Source organism: Somniosus microcephalus, chromosome 12 (genome assembly GCF_052327205.1).
Source record: "Somniosus microcephalus isolate GS21.2 chromosome 12, FLI_Smic_1.0, whole genome shotgun sequence".
NCBI classification, from domain to species: domain Eukaryota; kingdom Metazoa; phylum Chordata; class Chondrichthyes; order Squaliformes; family Somniosidae; genus Somniosus; species Somniosus microcephalus.
Window position 1 is genome coordinate 26,214,590 of NC_140998.1, and position 25,054 is coordinate 26,239,643.

Here is a 25,054-nt window from a genome sequence, read left to right on the forward strand (position 1 = left end):
AATAAATTTAAAACAGAAATAGACAGTTTCCTAGAAGTAAAGGGAATTAAGGGTTACGGGGAGCGGGCAGGAAATTGGACATGAGTCTAGGTTCGGAATGGTCATGGCCCTGTGGGTAGTGGAGTGGGCCCAGGGGCCGTGTAGCCTGGTTCTGCTCCTACTGTGTTCTAATTCTGTGTTAGATTTCAGGAGATGGTTTTATTCCTGTTCCTGGCTGGGGTGGAGGTCGCCTTTACAGAAGGTAAGTACTGTAGAAAATATAGGGACAGAGTGATCTCCTGGAAGAATTTCAATCGCCTAGATGGGTCGGAGAGGAACTTCCCAGATTTTTTTCTCCCAAATTGGCCATTGGGTCTTTATCTGGTTTTTCGCCTCTCCTGGGAGATCACATGGGTTCGGGTGGATGCACAGTGATAGAAGATTTGAGGTTAGGATCAGATCAGCCATGATCTTATTGAATGGTGGAGCAGGCTCGAGGGGCCGATTGGCCTACTCCTGGCTCCTATTTCTTATGTTCTTATGTTCACACCAAGGTCCCTCTGATCCTCTGTCCTTCCTAGGATCCTACCATTCATTGTGTATTCCCTTGCCTTGTTTGTCCTCCCAAAATGCATCACCTCACACTTTTCAGGGTTAAATTCCATTTGCCACTGTTCTGCCCATCTAACCATCCTGTCTATATCGTCCTGTAGCCTGAGGTACCACTCCAGCAATTTTCGTGACTTGAACTGGACTTTTTTCCTCACCCTTCAGATCGCACTGTTTGCGCTGCAAATTGCTGGAAATGCAAATTGATTATGGCGCAGTCAGGAACCTCATGAACGTTGTGCCCAACGGTCTATCTCCTTAACCATTGAAACAAAAGGGTAGAGAAAGAAACAGAGCAAACAGCGGCGAGCAACTCTGGTGAATTAGAGTCAAATTAGAGACAGAAATAGAAATAGAGAGGGAAAGAAAGGGAGTGGATTAAGAGAGAGGGAAAGAAAGGGAGTGGATTAAGAGAGGGAGAAGAAAAGACAAAGGAAATGTGAGCAAATTTTTTTTTAAAAAGCAGAGTAAGAGGGCATTGTAACTCGGTTGTGTTTGGGAATTCTTGTATTGGTCTTTGAGAAGTTATGATTGAATGGCAGGGTAGGTGTGCGAAATGTACAAACATTCTTGAGCCATGAAGTAGTGAACCAGCATGATCAACATGATCAAGAATAGTGGAATGGCTTTCATCGGAACTTGGCCAATGCTAGATGAAGAAAGACCGAGATCGCCTTCTACCGTCCTGTTAGTTGCGTGATACAACTAACAGGAGTGTGGATGTCAAGACTGGCACAAAAATACTGCTAAGCTAAATGAAAATGTTTTTGAAAACCTCTAGGAACAATTTAATACCAGTGGGAGTGAGACTCCACAGCTTCATTGTTCCCTTTCTGGAAACCCACGGACACTATTTGAAATTAAAGTCTGAATAATGTTTAAAATGGTTGAGAGTGTAGTACAGGAAACTCTCGATTTACCGGCACCTAAATAACCGGAAATCTCTGTTAACTGGCAAAATTCAGGAGTAGGTTCAGGTAAGTTTTACTTCATATTAGTGGCCGTTCCTGGATTTGTGGCTGTGTAATCAGGGTTCGTGCACTTGTTGCTAAGCAACAGGGACGTTTGGTCTGTGGCCGGGCTTCTTGCACCTGTTGCTAAGTGTAGGTTTTTTTTTTCCTGCTCTCTTGCCCGTTCTGGCCCCCTGCCAGGCTTCGTGCAAGAATTACCCTTGAGTGGTTCGACCCACCCCCCCCTACGGTTCGAGACCTTGGACTTAGATGCAGAGAACAGTAGTGCAGAGAAGAGGACTCAATAGACCAGGCTGAATAGCACGAAATGGATGCTTTTATTTTTGAACAGTTTGAAGCATTACAAAATACATGTCATAGGCACAGATTAAAGTAACTACAATCATGCACAAATTTATGAACTTGACTCTATGGAAATGGGGAACACACGGCACATTGAAAAAGGGGAAACACATTACGATTTCCCTTAACTCCCTCCCCTATACCTAAACTAAGTTTCGACCTGGGGAACTTGGGATCATGCTCACCACTCTCGAAATCGAATAAAAGGGGTTCGCAGCCTTTTTGGCACCGCTTCCCGTCGTCACGTGGATTGGAAGCTTCTGGCGCAGTCGATATTCTCTCCTCCCTCGAGGCGGTGGGGTAGACCCAGCCTCGATGAGCGCTCGTCAAGGTTGAGATCCACTAGGCCTGTCGTGGATTTTTGTTCGTGGAGTAGACCTAGATGCAGGTTATGCACATGGGAGAATCTTGTGGCATCGATCGCCGGTTCTCCAGAGGGTTTCTTTTCCGTCGGCCTGGGTCGTCGATGATCTCCCGACCCCAGTACCCGGGCCACCCTTGTCGTCTTCTCGTCGTGGCCGAGCCTTGTTTGGCTGAACACCGGCCACGTTGTCCTTTTTCCGAAACCGTCCGTCTTTAAAAAGACGAAAACGTTTTCATCGATCTGCCGAAGTGGAAGAGGCGCCGATCCGGGCACCGTCCGCCCTTCATTCGTTCCTCGTAGAAGAAAGTTCTTGAAGAAATGGAAGCCTGAAGTCGCCCAACAAGAAGCCGTAGCAGTGAAGAAGTAACTTAGATGGACTTTCAATCCATAGTTATACTCTTTTGGGACAGTCTTATCTCCCGCCAAATCATAGTCCTGTCTTTGTATTAATTTTGGCGGGCAGAGATCTCTGCAGGGGCGCTTTGTCTTGTAACGGAGCCGGTGATAACTTGAACTGGCCTTCCTGGCCGATAATGTCTGTTAATGTCCTTTGCATTGTCACCGCGGCTCGGTTCGCATATTGATCGGTCCGGACATTTTCCTTGATGGCTGCTAAACGGTTTTTCCTTTGTACAATAAATGGGTATAAGTGTTTTTACATTGTCCGCCCATATCTTGATGGGCCCCATCCTGTACTTATAATCCATTGAATATGTATGCTGTTGCTCTGAGTTTCGGTTCCCAGATACTGGCTTTCGCGGGTTTACGGTCTTCAATGCACAAGCCTGTCTAGCTTGCAGTAACAGAAATAAACTGGTTCAGAAACTGATCACGGGGCCTGGCGGCCATTTTGTATGCCCTTTTATCAAAGGTTTTTCTGTGCAAGCTTACTTTGGTCAATAAACAGTCTTATTTTATCCAGTTTTCTTGCGTGATTTTTGCTGAAAATTTTCGAATCTTACAGTGGTTTTTCAGTTAAGCAGTCAGCCGCCCAATCATTTATTGAGGCTAATGCTGTGTTTTATGGTGGAAATAAATTTGCACAGGATTTGCTGCTCTCCCAAGAGTAGATCTTACTTAGTACAAAGGATTAGAAGGTGAAAGGTTTGACGATTTATCATGATGACTTGATCAAACAACTAATCTTTGCTGTATTCTGATGGAATCTCTTAAAATTCAGTGGGTGTCCATTCTCCTCTACAAACCTTGTAGATAAACACTTTTGTTTTTTCCCAGCTCTTCCATTGATAGAAAGACTGACTTCCATTTATATAGCACCTTATCGCTTTTTAAATATCTCAAGGTACTTCGCATGCAATGAACTACTATTCTAGAGGAATAGAATTGTAAAGCAGAGAAGTTATGTTAAACTTGTATAAAACCTTGGTTAGACCACACTTAAAGTACTGTCCTCAGTTCTGTTCATATGACAAAAAGGATATGGAGGCACTGGAAAAGTTGCAAACCATTTCTGTAAGAATATCAGAACCGAGAGGATATACCTATTAGGAAAGGTTGAACAGGCGGAGTCTCTTTTCTCTAGAAAAGAGAAAACTGAGGGGTGATAGAGGTCTTTAAGATTATGAAAGGGTTTGATAGGGTAGATGTAGAGAAGATGTTTCCACTTGTGGGGGAGTCCAAAACTAGGGATCATAAATATAAGGTAGTCACTAATAAATCCAATAGGGAATTCAGGAGAAACATATTTTTACTCGGAGAGTGGTTAGAATGTGGAACTCGCTACCACAGGGAGTAGTTGAGGTGAATAGTGTAGACGCATTTAAGGGGAATCTAGATAAACACATGAGGGAGAAAGGAACAGAAGGATATGCTGATAGGATTAGATAAAGCAAGGTGGGAGGAGGCTCGTGTGGAGCATAAACACCGGCATGCACCTGTTGGGCCAAATGGCCTGTTTCTGTGCTGTAAATGCTATGTAATGTGATACTTTGAAGTGTAGTAATTTATTACATTGTCAAAAGCAACAGCCATTTTTCACACAGCAACATCCCACAAACAGCAATGAGATCAATGATCAGTTACTCTGCTCCTGGCGATGATGCTTGCGGGAGAAATGTTGGCCAGGAAATCCCTGTGCTGCTTCAAATTGTGCCATGTGATCTTTTAACATAGACCAGAAACACTTAAACAAGTAGACGAGGTTTCAGTTTAACATTGCATCCGAAGGATGACATTTATGACAAGAATAACTTGCATTTATATAGCACCTTTAATGTAGTAAAATGTCCCAAGGCGCTACACAGGAGTGTTATGAGTCAAAAATTTGACACCGAGCCACATAAGAAGAAATTCGGGCAGATGACCAAAAGCTTGGTCAAAGCAGTAGGTTTTAAGGAGCATCTTAAAGGAGGTATGAGACTTAAGAGAGACTGAGAAGCTTAGGGAGGGAGTTCCATAGCTTAGCGCATAGGCAGCTGAAGGCACGGCCACTGATGGTTGAGCGATTATAATTAGGGATGCTCAAAGGGGCAGAATTTGAGGAGCGCAGATATCTCGGGGGGGGGGGTGCGGAGGGGGGTTTGTGGGGCTGAAGGAGATTAGAGAGATAGGGAGGGGTGAGGCCATGGGCCATGGAGAGATTTGAAAACAAGGATGAGCATTTTGAAATCAAGGTGTTGCTTAACCGGGAGCCAATGGCGGTCAGTGAGCACAGGGGTGATGGGTGAACAGGACTTGGTGCGAGTTAGGACACGGGCAGCAGAGTTTTGGATGACCTCAAGTTTACGTAGGGTAGAACGTGGGAGGCCAGTCAGCCAAGACTGGAGGTAATAAAGGCATGGATGAGGGTTTCAGCAGCGGATGAGCTGAGGCAGGGGTGGAGATGGGCGATGTTACGGAGGTGGAAATAGGCAGTCTTAGTTATGCCACGGATATGTGGTCGGAAGCTCATTTCAGGGTCAAATATGACACCAAGGTTGCGAACAGTGTGGTTCAGCCTCAGACAGATGCTAGGGAGACGATGGAGTCGGTGGCTAGGGAACGGAGTTTGTGGCGGGGACCGAAAACAATGGCTTCGGTCTTCCCAATAATTAATTGGAGAAAATTCCTGCTCATCCAGTACTGGATGTCGGACCAGCAGTCTGACAATGTAGACTGTGGAGGGGTCGAGAGGAGTGGTGATGAGGTAGAGCTGTGTGTCGTCAGTGTATATGTGGAAACTGACGCTGTGTTTTTGGATGATGTTGCCAAAGGGGCAGCATGTAGATGAGAAATAGGAGGGGGCAAGGATAGATCTTTGGGGGACCCCAGAGGTAACGATGCAGGAGTGGGAAGAGAAGCCATTGCAGGTGATTTTCTGGCTACGATTAGATAGATAAGAATGGAACCAGGCGAGTGCAGTCTCATCCAGCTGGACGATGGCGGAGAGGCCTTGGAGAAAGATGGAGTGGTCAACCGTGTCAAAGGCTGCAGACAGGTCGAGAAGGACAAGGAGGGATAGTTTACCTTTGTCACAATCACAATACAATATAGATCTGACAATACAGATAAGTGGCCATATAGGTCGGGGGTAATATTAGGGACTTTAGACATACTGAAATTGCATTACAACCCTTTAATAAGCTTTACTTAAGCAGGAGAACTGCATGGCAAAAATGGAGTGAAAGGAAATCTGATCTTGAGGCAAGTGATGGAGCAGTGCAGCATTGACCCCTTGTTCCATGGCTGGCAAAGTGGAAGTGCTGTAATATGAGGTGGATAAGGAAGGTTGCCCTTTTTAAGGCACTCCAGGGTAGTGTACCATTATTGGAAAAAGGTCATGACCCGGTTCAACGCTGTGTACATTAGCTGGAGGATCTGGGAATAGATACAGAGAGTGATGCACTTTAACTATGTGGTAGACGACTCAAATTGTATACCACAAAATGTTACCTGTCAACTGGTTCCATATTTACTGGTCACCCATGCCAAGTCCTAACAAATTTAAGATTCAGTATACAATTGAAAGCCTCGCCGCACAGCTTCAGACCTCAAGCTATTATAATACAACTTAGCTGCATAGTGCATGGTTACTTACACTGGCCTGCAGGTTGGTCATTTATCTTGTCACTGTGTATACACTTTGTCACTGTCAGCTGTGGCTCAGTGGCAGCACTCCCATTTCTGCGTTAGAAGGTCGTGGGTTCAAGTCCCACTCCAGAGACTTGAGCATATAATCTAGGCTGACACTCCAGTGCAGTGCTGGGGGAGTGCTGCACTGTCGGAGGTGCCATTTTTCGAAGGGCACGTTAAAGCAAGGCCCCATCTGCTCTCTCAGGTGGATGTAAAAGATCCCATGGCACTATTTCGAAGAAGTGCAGGGGAGTTCTCCCCAGTGTCCTGGTCAATATTTATCCCTCAACCAACATCACTAAAACATATTGGCCCAGAAATTCGGGTCTCCACGGGTGAGTACGCACGGGGTACTCACCCGTAGGCCCAATGGAAGTGCCGGTTTCCTGCATGCACTGCGGATGCGCGGGAAACCGGCACTTCCGATCCTCTGAAAGAAGGGGTTCAGAGTTCGAACGCGTGCACAGGAGAGGCTGCACGTGCGCATCGAACTTCGGGGTTTTTTGCAGGTTTTCCCGGGAGGGTAAGTCTGCAGAAGTTAGACATTTAAAAAGCAGTTGTAAGGCCTGCTTTTTACAAGGTCAGTGGTGAATTAATTAAAATTAAAACATTTTTTCCACAGGTTTATTATTTTTAAATACTTTAAAGCAAGGTAAGTTTATTTTTAGCCCTGTTAGAAAATAAAATTATTTTTTTCAAAAATTTAAATTATTGTTTAAAATAGTTATTTCATGTAATTTATAGTTTATTTAAAAAATGTGATGTTTTTTAAAAATTTATTTGAAGATTTAGTGCTGTTTTGGGGCCGTAGTATTTATAAGTCTTGACAGCTCTTTCTGTCAATCTTATGAATACATAGATACATAGATACATAGAAGATAGGAGCAGGAGTAGGCCATTCGGCCCTTCGTGCCTGCTCCGCCATTTAATGAGATCATGGCTGATCCTTTAATTCAGTATCCCGTCCCCGCCTTCTCTCCGTAACCCTTAACCCCTTTTGCCCGTAGAAATATATCTAATTCCCTCTTAAATATATTTAATGAGCTGGCGTACACTGCCCTCTGTGGCAATGAGTTCCACAGGTTCACCACTCTCTGAGTGAAGAAATTCCCCCTCATCTCTGTCCTAAATGGTTTAGCCCTTATCCTTAAATTATGTCCTCTAGTTCTGTTCTCACCCGCCAAGGGAAACATTCCTTCTGCATCCAGTCTGTCTAGACCTGTCAGAATTTTATACACTTCTATGAGGTCCCCTCTCAATCTTCTAAACTCCAGTGTGTACATCCCTAAACTACATAGTCTCTCCTCATAGGTCATTCCCGCCATTCCTGGTATCAGCCTGGTGAATTGCCGCTGCACCCCCTCCATGGCAAGAACATCCTTCCTCAGATGAGGCGACCAAAACTGTACACAGTACTCGAGGTGTGGTCTCACCAGTGCCCTGTACAGCTGCAGCAAGGTATCCCTGTTCCTGTATTCTAACCCTTTTGCTATGAAGGCCAGCATACCGTTTGCCTTCTTGACCGCCTGTTGCACCTGCATGCTCGCCTTCAGTGACTGGTGTACAAGAACACCCAGGTCTCTCTGTACTTCCCCCTCTCCCAATCTATTGCCATTTAAATAATAATTTGCCCTCCCGTTCTTGCACCCAAGGTGGATAACTTCGCACTTGTCCACATTATAGTGCATCTGCCATTTATCCGCCCAATCGCCCAGTCTGTCCAAATCGCTCTGGAGCTTCCTGGTCTCTTCCTCTGAGCCCACCCCACCTCCTAGTTTAGTGTCGTCTGCAAATTTGGAAATGCTGCATCTGACTCCCTGATCCAGGTCATTAATGTAAATTGTGAACAGCTGGGGGCCCAGGACAGATCCCTGTGGTACCCCACTTGTTACTGCCTGCCATTCAGAAAATGAGCCGTTTATTCCAACTCTCTGTTTTCTATCTGACAGCCAGTTCCCTATCCACGCCAAAACTTTCCCCTTTATCCCATGAGCCTCAATTTTCCATGCTAATCTTTTATGTGGGACCTTATCGAAGGCCTTTTGGAAGTCCAGGTACACCACATCTACTGGCTCTCCCCCATCTATTCTACCAGTTACTCCCTCAAAAAATTCCAATAGATTAGTCAAGCACGATTTACCCTTTGTAAATCCATGTTGACTCTGTCCTATCCTGTCCCCATTTGCTAAGTGCTCCGCTATTTCATCCTTAATGATGGACTCCAGCATTTTGCCCACAACTGATGTAAGGCTTACAGGTCTGTAATTACCTGCTTTTTCCCTGCTCCGATTGGCTCCCCATGGCCCACGTGATCCCAGGGGACGCATCGAACTAACTGCGCCCCTGGGATACGCAAGCACTGCGTGCCGGCAGCTGGACCAGGCCCCGGATCGGAATCCCACGCGGGCCTAAGCTCAACGGCCGGCGCGCAAGGTAAGTGCAGATCGGGGGCTTGCACCTGCGGGAAGCCCCCAACCCGAATTTCTGAGGGCCAATATCCGGTCATTTATCACATTGCTTGTGGGACCTTGCTGTGTGCAATTTGGCTGCCGCATTTCCTACATATCCCCTCCAAGGCCAATAAACATTTCCTGAGACTCTTGTCCAAAACTGATCGTAGTACTCCATACAGGGTCTGACCAAGGCTCTGTATAACTGAAGCACCACTTCCTCACTTTTGAATTCCAAAGTATCTCCTGCTCGGTGACTTCACCCCGTGTCAGGACCCACCTCATGTCAGCTTGAAGAATATTGGGGTGGTGGGGACGGGTTAAAGAGGTCATTTCTGGCAGATAGGGGTGACCTCCAGAAGTGGGAGCAGCTGGTGGAGAAACTGCCAGTGGTCCAGGGGGAGAGGGAGAGAGAGAGAGAGAGAGATGCCGGGGAAATTGGCGGTGCTGTGCTGGTAGAGGGTAAAGGGGGATTGAAGACAGAAGATTGGGGCATTGATGGAGAGGGGATTACAGGGCGCTCAGGGCCGGGGGAAGAGGGTGACAGGACTCGGGGCCGAGAGGGAGATAGGACTGAGGGTAGTGGGATGGGGGCTCAAGGGGGAGAGAGAGAGTGTGACGAGACTAGAGTCGGGGGCGGGGAGGAGGCTGGTGGTGATTGGGGCTCAGGTGGGGTGAGAAGGAGACTGGGGGTCGGACGATTAGGGCTGGGGTGGGGGAGAAAGGGAGGCTGGGGATCAGGGTGATTGGGGCTCAGGCGGGACGGGGAGGCGACGGTGGGGAGAGGGAGACTGAGGAATGGGGGTGGGCGTGGGGCCCAGAACCGCCTGCAGAGTTGGGAACAGCAGCAGCATGGCGAGTGCGAGCGGCACCGAGAGGAGCAGCCAGTAAAGCGGGGAGTGAAACCTGGAGACTTTACTCTGGGTATATTGAAAGATTGTTTCTACTGGTGGGTGAATGGGAAACATGGATAAGGAGACTGAGGATTCTCACTGGGAGAACCAAAGGGGAATGGAGAAGGAAGGTATTCAAACGTACTGGTTGAAATATGTGAGTGGCTGGTTTGGAGATTCAGAAATTTCCAGGAATAGCCTCACGCTTCTTCTGGATTGGGATCAAAGTCACTTTTTTTTTAAAGTTTCTTAAAACTATAAATTTTTATTAAAATGGACAAATTTCACACTACACAAAATTAAAATTTGTTTTTCAGGCCCCTAACCTTTGTTTAGCAGTCAATACGCTGTTAAAACTCCAGTTACATCTAATCCCTTTGGGTCTGACTTTTAGTGGGGAATTTAACAGCGTAATTACTGCGGAAGAGCCGAAATTTCCGTCAGTGTCCCTGATTTGAGAGATTTCACTGATTGCCGGGTCTGTGTGGGGGGTGCGGGGGGAGGAGGGGCACAGCGCAGCCTGTGTCGGAGCTGTGAATGGCAGAACCCAACTTCAGGGTTTCCGCCTGCGCCAAATCCCGACTTTGCGGTCAGTTTCAAAGGTGGAATGACAGCGAACGCTGCCAGTTCGCCGACATCCGGACTGCGAATTCCGGGCCAGTGACTGTCTTAGCAACCGTACCGTCTTCAGGAGAGGAGGGGAAGCAAAAAAAAATCTAAAAATTAAGTTTTATGAACAGGTGTTACCAATATCGCTGCTTTAATTTATTTTAAACGTTTCACACAAAACAATAGAAATATGCACGGCGAGGCAATTTAATCTCGACTTTTAGTTCAAAACCTAGATAACCCGTTTGCATTTGTGGCGCTCGATCTTTGCATTCCTGAAATAGAAAATCTGGATTAAACTGCCTACCGAGAATTGTCTGATCTTTAATCTGGAATAGAATCACACACAAGCTCTAACACTGTGGCGGTAATCAGTTCTGCAGCTAGTGACTTACCAATGGAAATCGTACAGTTTAACCATTTCCGTGGCACATTCCTGTATTTAGCTTAGAATAAAACTAACCCTGAGTAAAACTCACATTAACCTAGCCCTTAAGCCTTTTCTATCATCTATGACCCAAGCCCACCGGCTTAGCACGTCTTCCCCTCTGCTCTCCGGGGCAACTATTTCCTCCACGATGCTCTCCTTTCGCTCTTCCATCACCGTCGCTTCTTTCTGCCAACACCCTGGCATTTTCTGTGCAACTGCTGCCCATTTCCCTCTTTCCACAGCATCGTTCAGGGCCCCTAACACTCCTTCAGTTCATGTGTACTTCCTCCAATCCAGTATACTGTATTCACTGCTCGTGGGGAGGTCTCCTCTACTCTTGGGGGGGGGGGGGGGGGGGAGATTTTCATTGGGCCGTGGAGGCAGGATTGGAGGCGTGTGGGGGGTTAAAATTGCGAAATCGGGGGGCACAAACCCATCCCGCACCCAACCCGCCACCATGCCAGTTTCAAAGGAGGCGGATACCCGACCTGTGCTGGGAGCCGCCTCCCCGAGGCGGGAAGGGGATTGGTGCCAGTTAACTGCCGGTTAACAGGTAGTTTTTAAGCCTAATCCCTATTTTTATCCCTGAAGTGTGGGATTCCCGACGGCTCCAAACCACGCCAAGTTAGCGAAGCAGACCGTCGGGCTGAAGGGCTTGGAGGGTTCGAGATGTCCGGTGTTCAGGTGAGTGATGGGTGCATGAGTGCAGAGGTAAGTGTGTTTGGTGTGTGTAAAGTGTTTAAAGAAGTTTAATTACCTTTACAGCCTTCCTTCCTTCAGGTCTCGGGAGTCCCTCATCTCACCGGCACAGAAAGCAGAATGGCCGCGAGCTGTCAAAAGTTGCAGCCTCTGCTTTCTGTTCCGGAGAGATCTCTAAATCAGCCTGAGAGGAAGGAATTAACTTTGTGTACAGATTGTCAGTGTTTGACAGCTTCAAAGAGCTGTCAAACGCTGATATTTCATCTGTCAAAAGGTCTTGACCGATGAAATTTCAATCTGTGACGTCACCTGTTGCCGGGTGGTCCTTAATTGGCCTGCTGAGCCCCTGGGCGGGCTCAACAAGGTCAATCAAGGGAAAATCGCGTGGGTTGGCCACAACTCGATGGAGGCGGGACTACAACCCCAAAAGTGGGAGTCCTGCCTCCAGTATCAAAATCCAGCCCCAAATGTAGTTTGGGTGATTGTTTTAGTGACCAGTTCTATTCTCTCCCCGAGTATGATCCTGAAACCCTGTGGCACCCCACTTCAACTATTCCTCCCATTTTCTACCCAACCCGTTAATCTTTGGCCTCCTGCTATGTTCCAACCAAACTCAGCACCAAGTTCAAAAGCAGTATCTCATCTTCCTCCTCGGCAATCTGCAGCCCTCGAGTGTGAACACTATCTTGAACAACTTCACATCTCCCTCGTTTTCCTTCCCAGTTCTCCCATTCACTGTCTTTGATTTTGGAGTTATTTTCATGTCCTTCTCGTCTTTCCAATGCATCTTCACTGTCTGACTGCGGTGACTATTGTATATCATGTAGTGCTGCTTCACCTTTTTCCAGCATTTAACAAAAAACGAATACACTTATTAATTGTTTATTTATGAAAGCAGATACTTTCACTTGCTGTTCTCCCCTCTCCATCTTTGTTCCATTCAGTCCTATAAAGGGCCTCAATTATCTCAGTTTCCGGTTCTACTGAAGAGTGTACACCTGAAGTGTTAACCTGCCTTGTCTCTTTACAGATGTTGATGAACCTGCTGTACTCGCTGACCTACATTGGCTCCCGGTCCGGCAATGCCTCGATTTTTAAAATTCTCATCCTTGTTTTCAAATCCCTCCTTGGGCCTCGCCTCCCTCCCTATCTCTGTAACCTCCTGCAGCCTCATAAACCTCCGAGATATCAGCGCTCCTCCAATTCTGGCCTCTTCCAATTTTAATCGGAGTGATTATTTGCACAAACATGGGGGCGGAGCCTAAACACCGACCCGCTCCCACCGGCGCCGTGCATGCGCGCCCAACGCTGCGGCCGCGCACGCGCACCAGAGGGCCCTTGTCCTATCGGAGAGGGAGCAGTCGGCTGCGGCCTCGGGGTGGGAGTCTGGGTGTGGGGACCAGACTCGGGCTCTGCAGCTACAGGGGCCGGAGCTTCTACGCCGCTTACTGTCTGTGCGTATTCCTGGAGCGATCGCGCCCGCTCCCCCCCCCCCCGGGTGGAAATGGCGGGCCGGAGGGGGGGGGATCGGATCGGAGGGGGGAGGGGAGGGGATCGGAGGGGGGAATGAGAGAAGGTCAGGAACTCGGGGGAGAGAAGGTCAGGAACTCGGAGGTGGGGGGGAGCGGGGGTGGGGAGAGCACAGAGAGCACAATGGGGATGGGGGAAGAATGTGATCCAGGTCCAAAGGGGGTGGATGGGATGAGAACAAGAATGATGATCCAGATGGGAAGACGGATCACGTTCTCCCCCCTCCGTTAGACGTGGTTGACGTTCTTCCAACCTCACTTGCACCATGTTCTCCCTCTCCTCCCCCTAGACATTACTGATTTTTCAGAAGGCCCGGCACGTGTGTGGCAAGTGACATCATTGGACTGTCTGAAATCCGAAAGTCAGGACACTGTCATTATTGACTTCATACCCAATAAATCTGTTAACAATCCGTAACACACAATGCCCCATATATGAAAGGGGGGAGAAGGTCAGGAACTTCTTGGTGGGGGGAGAGAAGGTCCTCACCCGGGAGGGTGAGCCCGGTCTGTTCTTTGAAAACAGTAGGGGCTTCCTCAGCCTGGCTGTCACAATGAATGGATCAAATTGCACGTTGCAAATATCTTGATTACTCCAGCAGTCAGGATCTAATTACACATTCCAGAAAAACTGTTGGGTGTGTCTTGTCCTCCAAGGGGACCAATCAATCAGAAATCTGGTCTTGTCCTCCAAGGGGACCAATTAGAACTCTGGTGTTGCAAATAGTTACAGCCCAGTCCCCCATTGGCGGCCGTGCCTTCAACTGCCTAGGCCCTAAGTGCTGGAATTCCCCCCCTGAACCTCTCCACATCTCTACCACTCTCGCCTCCTTTAAGATGCTCCTTAAAACCTACCTCTTTGACCAAGCTCACCTAACTCCCTAAAGCCTTTCCACCACCTACAAAGGACAAGTCAGGAGTGTGATGGAATACTCTCCACTTGGCTGGATGGGTACAGCTCCAACAACACTCAAGAAGCTCGAAACCATCCAGGACAAAACAGCCCGCTTGATTGGCACCCCAGCCACCACCTTTAACATTCACTCCCTCCATCACTGGTGCACCGTGGCTGCAGTGTGTACCATCTACAAGATGCACTGCAGCAACTCGCCAAGGCTTCTTCAACAGTACCTCCCAAACCTGCGATGTCTACCACGTGGAAGAACAAGGGCAGCAGGTGCATGGGAACACCACCACCTCTAAGTTCCCATCCAAGTCACACACCATCCTGACTTGGAAATATATCGCCATTCCTTCATCGTCGCTGGGTCAAAATCCTGGAACTCCCTAACAGCGCTGTGGGAGCACCTTCACCACACGGACTGCAGTGGTTCAAGAAGGCGGCTCACCACCACCTTCTCGAGGGCAATTAGGGATGAGGAATTAATGCTGGCCTTGCCAGCGACGCCCACATCCCATGAATGAATATAAAAAAAACACAATATTAAAGACGCTACATAAATGCAAGCTGTTGTTGTATGGTACATAAATAAAACATATTTGCAAGTTGCCATAAACTCTAACAGCAAAGTTTCAAGCAGTTTATAAATATATACAATTTTGAAAAAAATGTGATTGTAATCTGGAGAGAAATAAATGATTGACGCCTTGAATTTCTTTTTTTTAAATCTAGTTAATATTTCACACATCAGGGGTAATTTGGTGAGACTCCACTCCCAGCAGTGAGCGAACATCGGAAAGTTGGAGCTCCGATAATGTAGCCCCATCTTCGCTGCTGCCATGCTCACCAGTGGTCAGGCTCCGCACAGGAACGGAGCTTACACAAAGTTCCCTGCATGCTTTGATTAAGATGTACAAGGATGAGTGTGATTTAAATGGGATGTCACACACTATGGAATGTGCAACAAAGCTGGAACACGTCGAGGATTTGGGATAATATCAGAAATTCAGAGCAGAGTTCAATGGTTTGTGAAGATGAATCCCAAGATATGCCACCACCTTGGAACGTACTGTAGAGTGTGTTACTGAGATTATGAATAGAGAGACTGGGTACTGGGCAGAGATCCCTAGATCCCCATTCATGATTTCAGTGGGTGAAACTTTGTGACGTTAGAGGAGAGGCATTGCACAAAGTATTTATAAAGTAGCACAGATTCACCAGAATGATACCTGGGCTAAAAGGGTTAAATTATGAGGCTGGTATTCTCTTGAGTACAGAAGGTGAAGAGGTAATCTAATTGAGGTGTTTAAAATTATTAAAGGATTTGATAGGATAGAATGATAGAATCATAGAATAGTACAGCACAGAAGGCGGCCATTCGGCCCATCGAGTCTGTGCCGGCTCTTTCAAAGAGCAATCCAGTTAATCCCACTCCCTCGCTCTTTCCCCATATCTCTAAAAAAAAATTCTCCTTCAAGTATTTATCCAATTCCCTTTTGAAGGCTACTATTGTATCAGCCTCCACCGCCCTATCAGGCAGCGCGTTCCAAATCCTAACCACTCGTTGCGTAAAAAAGTTTTTCCTCATGTCGCCTCTGGTTCTTTTGCCAATCACCTTAAATCTGTGCCCTCTGGTTATCGATTCTTCAGCCATTGGAAACAGTTTCTCTTTATTTACTCTATCTAAACCCTTCGTGATTTTAAACAGCTCTAGCCTTCTCTGCTCCAAGCAGAACAACTCCAGCTTCTCCAGTCTATCCATGTAACTATAATCCCTCATCCCTGGTACCATTCTAGTAAATCTCTTCTGTACCCTCTCCAAAGCCTTCATGTCCTTCCTGAAGTGCGGTGCCCAGAACTGGACATAATACTTTAGCTGGGGCCGAACTAGTGTTTTATATAGGTTTAGGCTAACCTCCTGGCTCTTGTACTCTGTGCCTCTATTTGTAAAGCCCAGGATCCCATATGCTTTGTTAACTGCTTTGTTAACCTGTCCTGCCAAAGATTTGTGGACAAACACCCCCAGGTCTCTCTCTTCTTCCATTCCCTTTAAAATTCTACCATTTATTGTCCCTCCTCATTCCTCCTACCAAAACGTATCGCCTCACACTTCTCTGCATTGAATTTCATTGGCCATGTGTCCGCCCATCCCACCAGCCGGTCTATGTCTCTCGAAGTCTATTACTATCTTCCTCGGTGTTTACTACACTTCCAAGTTTCGTGTCATCTGCAAATATCAAAATTGTGCCCTGTACCCCAAGTCTAGGTCATTAATGTATATCAGAAACAGCAGTGGCCCTAGTACTGAACCTTGGGAAACGCCACTGTAAACCTCCCTCCAGTCTGAAAAATAGCCATTTACCACAACTTCTGTTTTCTATCCTTTAGCCAATTTTGTATCCACGCTGCTACTGCCCCTTTTATCCCATGGGCTTCAATTTTGCTACCAAGCTAATATGCAGTACTTTATCAAATGCCTTTTGAAAGTCCATATACACATCAACTGCACTGCCCTCATCCACCCTCTCTGTTACCTCATCAAAAAATTCAATCAAGTTAGTCAAACACGATTTTCCCTAACAAATCCGTGCTGGCTCTCCTTTATTAGTCCATAGGTAGATAGAAACAAAATAATTCCTCTGGTGGGGCAGTCCAGTACAAGGGGCATAACCTTAAAATTAGAGCTAGGCTGTTCAGTGGTGATGTCAGGAAGAACTTCACACAAAGGGTAGTGGAAATCTGAACTCTCTTCCCCCAAAACACTATTGAGGCTAGGGGTCAACTGAAAATTTCAAAATTGAGATTGTTAGATTTTTGTTGGGAAAGGATATTAAGGATTGCGGAACTAAAGTGGGTGCATGGAGGTAAGATACAGATCAGCCATGATCTAACTGAATGGTAGAACAGGCTCAAGGGGCTGAATGGCCTAAGCCTCTTCCTATTTGCTTTCAGACTGCATCTAACTAGCCGTTTTGAAGCCATTGACTTAAGGAAAAACTTCTTCATGGGTAGAGTTGGTTTATATAATAGACTGCTGCCTAGTGCAGTAAATCTTGATTCAGTTAAAACAATCAAAATGAAATTAGATAAATTCTTGAGTCAGGAGGGAGCAGAGGATAGAGAAAGAGAAAAAATGAGATATGGCCTACTTGGCTCCTCAAAGAAAACCTGGCAATTGATCAGGGCAGGCAGCGGGCCTACTCTAATTCCTATGTTCTCGTACTTAATCCAACACCAACCTCCCAATTTACAACCATTTAGAAATAAACTAATGGAAGCTGATAGGGTTGCTCCTGGATCTAGACCCTGGTCATTTTGGTTCATTTATGATTAAAGGAGAGGAAATGGAGAGGAGAATTGGAGCTATAGCGGTATGCTTCGTGAAGTTTCAACAACAGATGTGTTTATCTCAGTATCATGTCTGTTAAATATTGGGAAGACCAAAGCCATTGTTTTCAGTCCCCGCCACAAACTCCCTTCCCTAGCCACTGACTCCATCCCTCTCCCTAACATCTGTCTGAGGCTGAACCACACTGTTCACAACCTTGGTGTCATATTTGACCCTGAAATGAGCTTCTGACCACATATCCGCAGCATAACGAAGACCGCCTATTTCTACCTCTAACATCACCCGTCTCGGCCCTTGCCTCAGCTCATCCGCTGCTGAAACCCTCATCTAGGCCTTTGTTACCTCTAGACTTGACTATTCCAACGCACTCCTGGCTGGCCTCCCACATTCTACCCTACGTAAACTTGAGGTGATCCAAAACTCGACTGCCCGCGTCCTGACTCGCACCAAGTCCCGTTCACCCATCACCCATGTGCTCGCTGACCTACATTGGCTCCCGGTTAAGCAACGCCTCGATTTAGAAATTCTCATCCTTGTTTTCAAATCCCTCCATGGCCTCGCCCCTCCCTATCTCTGTAATCTCCTCCAGCCCCACAACCACCACCCCCCCCCCAAAGATATCTGCGCTCCTCTAATTCTGCCCTCTTGAACATCCCTGATTATAATCGTTCAACCATTGGTGGCCGTGACTTCTGTTGCCGAGGCCCTAAGCTCTGGAATTCCCTGCCTAAACCCCTCTGCCTCTCCCCGTCTCTTTCCTCCTTTAAGACACTCCTTAAAACGTACCTCTTTGACCAAGCTTTTGGTCACCTGCCCTAATTTATCCTTATGTGGCTCGATGTCAAATTTTGTGTCTTTTAATACTCCTGTGCAGCGCCTTGGGATGTTTTACTATGTTAAAGGCGCTGTATAAATACAGGTTGCTGTTGTTGTTGTTACTGGACCTGACCCCTCAAGGAGGGCAATGGGAAAAGGTCTAATTAAAATACTTGAAGCATTACAACAGTCATTAAGCAATTATCTTTTTAAGGAGCTTAAAGAAGAATTAAGATAGCCAATACATAAAATAGTTTTATGCCGCTTAAATTTTTATTGCATAGTACGGCTTTAATGGGCACTATACCTAGGAATAGGGAACAGTGGAACAATAGTACAGCATTTTTGCCATGATAAGTTCCCTTGCACACAATATTGGTTTGTGAAGCAGTGCTTAGCTCAGATTGGCATTGTCATATTAAAACCCCAGAGAATGGGTTTGGCAGAACACTTTTAATTTTGATAACAATATTGCTGCTTTAAACTGAGACTCCCCCCCCCCCTCCCTCTTGTTCCTCATCAGCTTCAAACATGGTGTCCGCTCTGCATACTCACTGTGTTGAAATGAGAGGGTTGATTCCATGTTCCTGTACTCCCAGCAGGGAGTGTCTCTCGGAGGAAATGCATGACGGAAATGGCGGGCAGTGCACTCGTCATGGCGCTCCCTGCGAGTGCCTCGCCAGGCTGGCCGCACGGAATAGGCCCTCGAGCCTCAGTACACCATCTCTGTGATGAAATATGCCATTCATCAGGCACTCTGTATTCTCCGTGTTTGATTGTGCCTGTGACTGTGACAAGCAGGGGAGTTTAGTTTCAGTTTCATTTCCTTACCTGTATTGTATTGTATTGTGTGTAGGGCTCCGCCCATACCTGGCCCCTACTTAAGCAGGCCCCAGCGTGTCTCACAGGCAGTACAGCAGATCTCTGGATGAGAGACACTTCTCCACTGTGTATTACTTTCTGAGTTAATAAAAGCCTTGCTTTGCTCCGTTAACGTTGAGTCTTGGATTCATTGAGGCACATCAATTTTATTAACTCAATTTTCAACGCAATGGATCAACTCTTGAAACCCGAACGTTTGGATTTGGACCCGCATGCTTCGGACGCATCGGCACGATTTGGACACTGGTTTAAGTGTATGGAATTCTTCCTGGACAATTCCGCAGCCATCACAGACGCTACGGACGCTGAAAGTATGAAACTCGGAATCCTGCGGAATTGGCTAAGCCACCGGGTTTACCCCCTCATCCAAGACGCCGACACGTACCCGGCCGCCTGCGACATCCTAAAGGCGCATTACCAGCAGCCTACGAACGAGGTGTACGCTAGGCATCTGCTCGCTACTCGCACACAGCGACCTGGGAAAATCGCTGGATGAGTTCCTAGTCACCCTGAAAACGCTTGGCAAAGACTGCAAGTGCCAAGATGTAAAAGCCGCAGTGTACACTGACGAGCTTGTTCGTGATGCCTTTATCACAGGCCTCAGCTCCACTTACATCCGGCAGAGACTACTGGAAAAAACGGGAATGGACCTGAAACAGGCTGTGGACACAGCGCGATCCCTGGATGTGGCCCAGAGAAACTCGGACGCCTACTCTTCAGCCCGCGCCGCCCACGCCATCACGTGTGCACCAAGGGCGCCGCCATCTTGGAAGGCATCTTCCCCGCCCGGCAGCCCGACACCGTCGGGGCCCCGCTCTCCCCCCAGAAGCCCTACGACAGCCGCGACGCGTCGGGGCCCCAACTGCTACTTCTGCGGGCAGCCGAAGCACACCAGAAACCTGTGCCCGGCGAAAGGCACCACCTGCTTTAAGTGCGGTAAGAAGGGGCACTTCGGGAAGGTGTGCAGAGGGAACCCCGCTGGAAAACCCGCCACCGCCGCGTGTGCGCCGTGGGAGCGGCCATCTTGGACGCCATCTTGCCCGACCTCGTGGGGTCCGCCATCTTGTGAGCAGACAGCGTGGACGCCATCTTGTCTCGATCAGGGCCCTACAGTGGCATCGGTCACAGTGGACCAGACCAGACCGCACCCGCTATCCAAATCAATGGTGGACATCGAGGTAAACGGGTGCGGGGTTAAATGTTTAATTGACAGTGGAAGCACGGAGAGTTTTATCCACCCTGAACTAGCACAACAACTCTCTCTAACGGTGGTCCCTGCTCGGGGTACCATCTCTATGGCTGATAAAACCCAGACATCGACCATTATGGGTTACTGCGCGGTACAATTGTCCGTTAACGGAACTGTATACGATAATTTTAAATTACTAATCATGAAGAGTCTATGTGCGAGCGTGATCTTGGGCCTGGATTTCCAGTGCCACCACCAAAGCATCACGCTCAATTACGGTGGGTCCCAGCCGCCCCTCACAGTGTGCGGTCTGGCTACCCTGAAGGTAAAGCCGCCTTCGCTATTCGCGAACCTTACTCCCAACTGCCGGCCAATAGCGACCAAAAGCAGGAGGTACAGCTGGGAGGACAGGCGGTTTATCGCGACCGAGGTGGACAGGCTGCTGAGGGAGCGCGTTATTGAACGCAGCAACAGCCCGTGGCGCGCCCAAGTGGTGGTGGTGAGGGGTAGCGAGAAGAAACGGATGGTGATCGACTATAGCCAAACGATCAACATGTACACCCAACTAGACGCCTACCCGCTACCCCGCATATCAGAAATGGTGAACCAAATTGCCCAATACCGGGTGTTCTCCACCATCGACCTCAGGTCAGCGTACCACCAGCTCCCTATCAGACCAGAGGACCGCCCGTACACCGCCTTCGAGGCGAACGGACGCCTCTACCAATTCCTCAGAGTCCCCTTTGGGGTGACGAATGGGGTCTCGGTCTTCCAGAGGGAGATGGACCGCATGGTCGATGACCACCACTTGCAGGCAACCTTCCCCTACCTCGACAATGTCAACATCTGCGGTCACAACCAGCAGGATCACGACTCGAACCTCGAGAGGTTCCTGAAAACCGCACAAAAACTCAACCTCACTTACAACGAGGACAAGTGCGTTTTCAACACCACGCGCCTCTGCATACTAGGCAGCGTGGTAGAGAATGGGGAAATCGGACCAGACCCCGACCGATTGCGCCCCCTACGGGAGCTGCCCCTGCCCAACACTCCCAAAGCCCTGAAAAGGTGCCTGGGGTTATTTTCTTATTATGCCCAATGGGTCCCCAACTACTCCGACAAAGCCCGCCCCCTCTTGAAAGCATCCTCTTTTCCGCTCTCTGCTGAGGCCCACGCCGCCTTCAAAAGCATTAAGCGGGATATTGAACGGGCCACGCTACAGGCAGTGGACGAGAACACTCCCTTTCAAGTGGAAAGTGATGCGTCTGACTTTGCCTTGGCGGCCACCCTCAACCAGGCGGGGCGGCCCGTAGCTTTCTTCTTGAGGACCCTCCAAGGGCCCGAGATCAGACACTCCTCCGTGGAAAAGGAGGCCCAAGCCATCGTGGAGGCAGTGCGCCACTGGCGCCACTACCTAGCCGGCAAATGCTTCACCCTACTTACCGACCAGCGGTCGGTAGCGTTTATGTTTAATAATAAACAGAAGGGGAAGATTAAAAGTGATAAGATTCTCAGGTGGCGGATCAAGCTCTCCACCTTCGAGTATGACATCATTTACTGGCCAGGGGCCCTTAACGAATCCCCCGACGCCCTCTCACGAGGGATGTATGCCAGCGCCACCGGGGATCAGCTACAGACCCTCCACAACGACCTCTGCCACCCAGGGGTCACACGGCTGTTCCACTTCATAAAGTCCCGCAACTTACCCTACTCGATTGAGGAAGTTCGGTCTCTGACCAGGAACTGCCGCACTTGCGCTGAGTGCAAGCCTCGGTTCTACCGCCCAGATAGAGCCCACTTAATCAAAGCTACACGGCCCTTTGAGCGGCTCAGCTTAGGTTTCAAGGGCCCCCTCCCGTCAGTCGACCGCAATGTTTACTTCCTGAACATTGTGGACGAATACTCCCGTTTCCCATTCGCCTTCCCCTGCCCAGACATGACCAGCGCCACGGTCATTAAATGCCTCAACAGCCTGTTCTGCCTGTTCGGTATGCCGAGCTACATTCATACGGATAGGGGGGCGTCCTTCATGAGTGAAGAGCTACGCCAGTACATGCTGTCCAGGGGGATCGCCACGAGCCGTACCACCAGCTACAACCCCCAGGGTAACGGCCAGGTGGAGCGAGAGAACGGGACAGTATGGAACGCAGTCACTCTAGCTCTAAGGACCAAGGGCCTCCCTATCTCCCGCTGGCAGGAAGTCCTCCCAGATGTGCTCCATTCGATACGGTCGCTATTGTGTACTGCCACGCCTCATGAACGAATGTTTGTCTTCCCCCGGAAATTCACCTCAGGCGTATCCATGCCGTCATGGCTCTCCACCCCAGGTCCGGTATTTGTACGAAGGCATGTGAGGGGCCACAAGACGGACCCTCTCGTGGGGTCAGTGCACCTACTCCACGCCAACCCCCAATACGCGTATGTCCGGCACGCCGACGGAAGGGAGGACACCGTGCCCATAAAAGACGTCGCCCCAGCCGGTAACGACAACAACCACGACAACAACAGCAACAACGATCACAGCAACTCTTACCCATCCACCCCCGGAAGAACATCGACCAACGGTGCCCCCACCAACTACCCCTTCAACAACCCTGGCGGCGCCCACGGCAGAGACCCAGGAGGCCACCGGGGACACCCAGCCGACACCCGCGGCACCACAACAGCTACGTCGGTCACAGAGGACTATCAAACCCCCGAACAGACTAAATCTGTAGAAGGGGTGAATGTGATGAAATATGCCATTCATCAGGCACTCTGTATTCTCTGTGTTTGATTGTGCCTGTGACTGTGACAAGCAGGGGAGTTTAGTTTCAGTTTCATTTCCTTACCTGTATTGTATTGTGTAGGGCTCCGCCCATACCTGGCCCCTACTTGAGCAGGCCCCAGCGTGTCTCACAGGCAGTACAGCAGATCTCTGGATGAGAGACACTTCTCCACTGTGTATTACTTTCTGAGTTAATAAAAGCCTTGCTTTGCTCCGTTAACGTTGAGTCTCGGATTCATTGAGGCACATCACTCTTACTATAACCCATTTCCCCCCCAAATCCTCAAAGCCACAGAGCTTTCTAATTACCTTCTTCCTACGATCCGCTGCCTTTAAAGCTCAAGTTTAGTGTTATCTAACTAATACTGCTTGATTCATCCCTTGCACTCTCTCCCTCTTGGTGGTATCTTACACAATGGGCACCGCTTGCTACAACAACTTGCATTTACATAGCACCTTTAACACTTCAGGAGCAATTATCAAACAAAATCTGACACCGAGCCACGTAAGGAGATATTAGGACAGGGGACCAAAAGCTTGGTCAGAGAGGTAGGTGTTAAGGAGCGCCTTAAAAGGAGGAAATTCCAGAACTTAGGGCCGAGGCAACTGAAGTAACTGCTCAGCTCAGATCGTGAACTCCCTTTGTGGGAAATCTCAATTGCGCCTTGGAAATATTCCAATAGGTGAGTCAAGTCGCCAGAAAATCGTTTATTCACTGGATTAATATTTCACTCTGAACATCCCTCAAGGCTCACAACCGAACGGGAACACTGATGATGCTGTACAGCAGAGATTTGAATTAAAGAATAAACCCGAGGGACTTAAAACAGAAAATAAGCTTAGCTTTCAAAAACATGTCAGTGACTTAAAAAGAAACTGTGTGAAGTGACATACCTTGCCACGACCCAGCCAAGACTTCCCAAAGAGATAGGCGTACACCTCACTTGCCAATCGAGCAAGGGCAGTGGTCCGTATGAAGAGTGGTAATTAGCACAATAACAGCATGTCCACACCATCCAGGAGCCAAGGTTTATTCCACGCACTTGTTTAAATCAGGAAAGTAAGTAAGTGTGACGTGCAGTGAGCTTCCCTGCGCGGACCGTTTCTCACTTAATGAGATTTTAAAACCGGGGGCTTACACAAACGTTGCATAAAAATAATATTCCGCATTGTTGTCATTTTAACCAGACCTGACATAATTACTGCGGCTGTTTCTCCTTTAATTAGCACACTTCCAACGCGGATGCAACGAGCGGCCTGGTAAAAGCAATCGGACAGCCATGCCGAACGAGAACAAAAAAGAAGGCCCATTCAGAATAATTAGACAAGACAATGGCTCGGTCTATTCTCAGCTGGGGTTTGCGGTGAAGACCTGGGCCATTTTGGCCAAGACCAGCAACACACAAGTTATGCATCGCATCAGGCCCCTAATAAGCCCCTAATTGCTGTTCTAATTCACACGCTTTCCAAAAGGAGACGGCATTCCTGTGACTCTATTTTAAAGAGGCAGTCTCACTGCTGGGACCTCTGCTAAAAAAAAAACTAAATGGTTTCGAATGTCGTTTTTGTTCTGTCTATTTTGGTTGATTGCGGGTGGGGGGGATCCCCCTAAAAATGTTTATGTTTAAGAGCCGGCACCAACCTGTCGCCCTTTGAGGGAAGCAACAACAAAAAATCAGCCGGGGAATCTGTAGCTGGGGTGTTCTTGTGCGTCTTCTGGTGACCAACCAGCCATGAGCGGGATTTGTGCTGTGCAAGAAACACGCTGCCCGAACTACCCGTTCAGGAGGTGTGTGATCCAGAGGAGGCGCCAGGGCGGAAAATAGGGGGGCGGGTGGGCAGTTCTGTGGGAAGGTGACAAGGGGGCAGAGAGTCAAACCGGCAACAAACTCTGCTGCCTGGATCCTAGCCTGTACCAAATCCCGCTCGTTCATTACGCTTCGCCCTTGTTGACCTACATTGACTCCCAGTTTTCCTTACCCCTCTGTGAAGCACCTTGGGACTTTATTCTATGTTAAAAGTGCTCTGAGTCAAAAGGTTGTAGGTTCAAGACCCACTCCGGAGACTTGAGCACGTAGCCTAGGCGCACACTTCAGGCGTGCCATGTTTCGGATGAGACATTAAACCGAGGTCTCAGATGGATGTAAGAGATCCCACGGCACTATTTGAAGAAGAGCAGGGGCGTTCTCCCCAGTGTCCTGGCC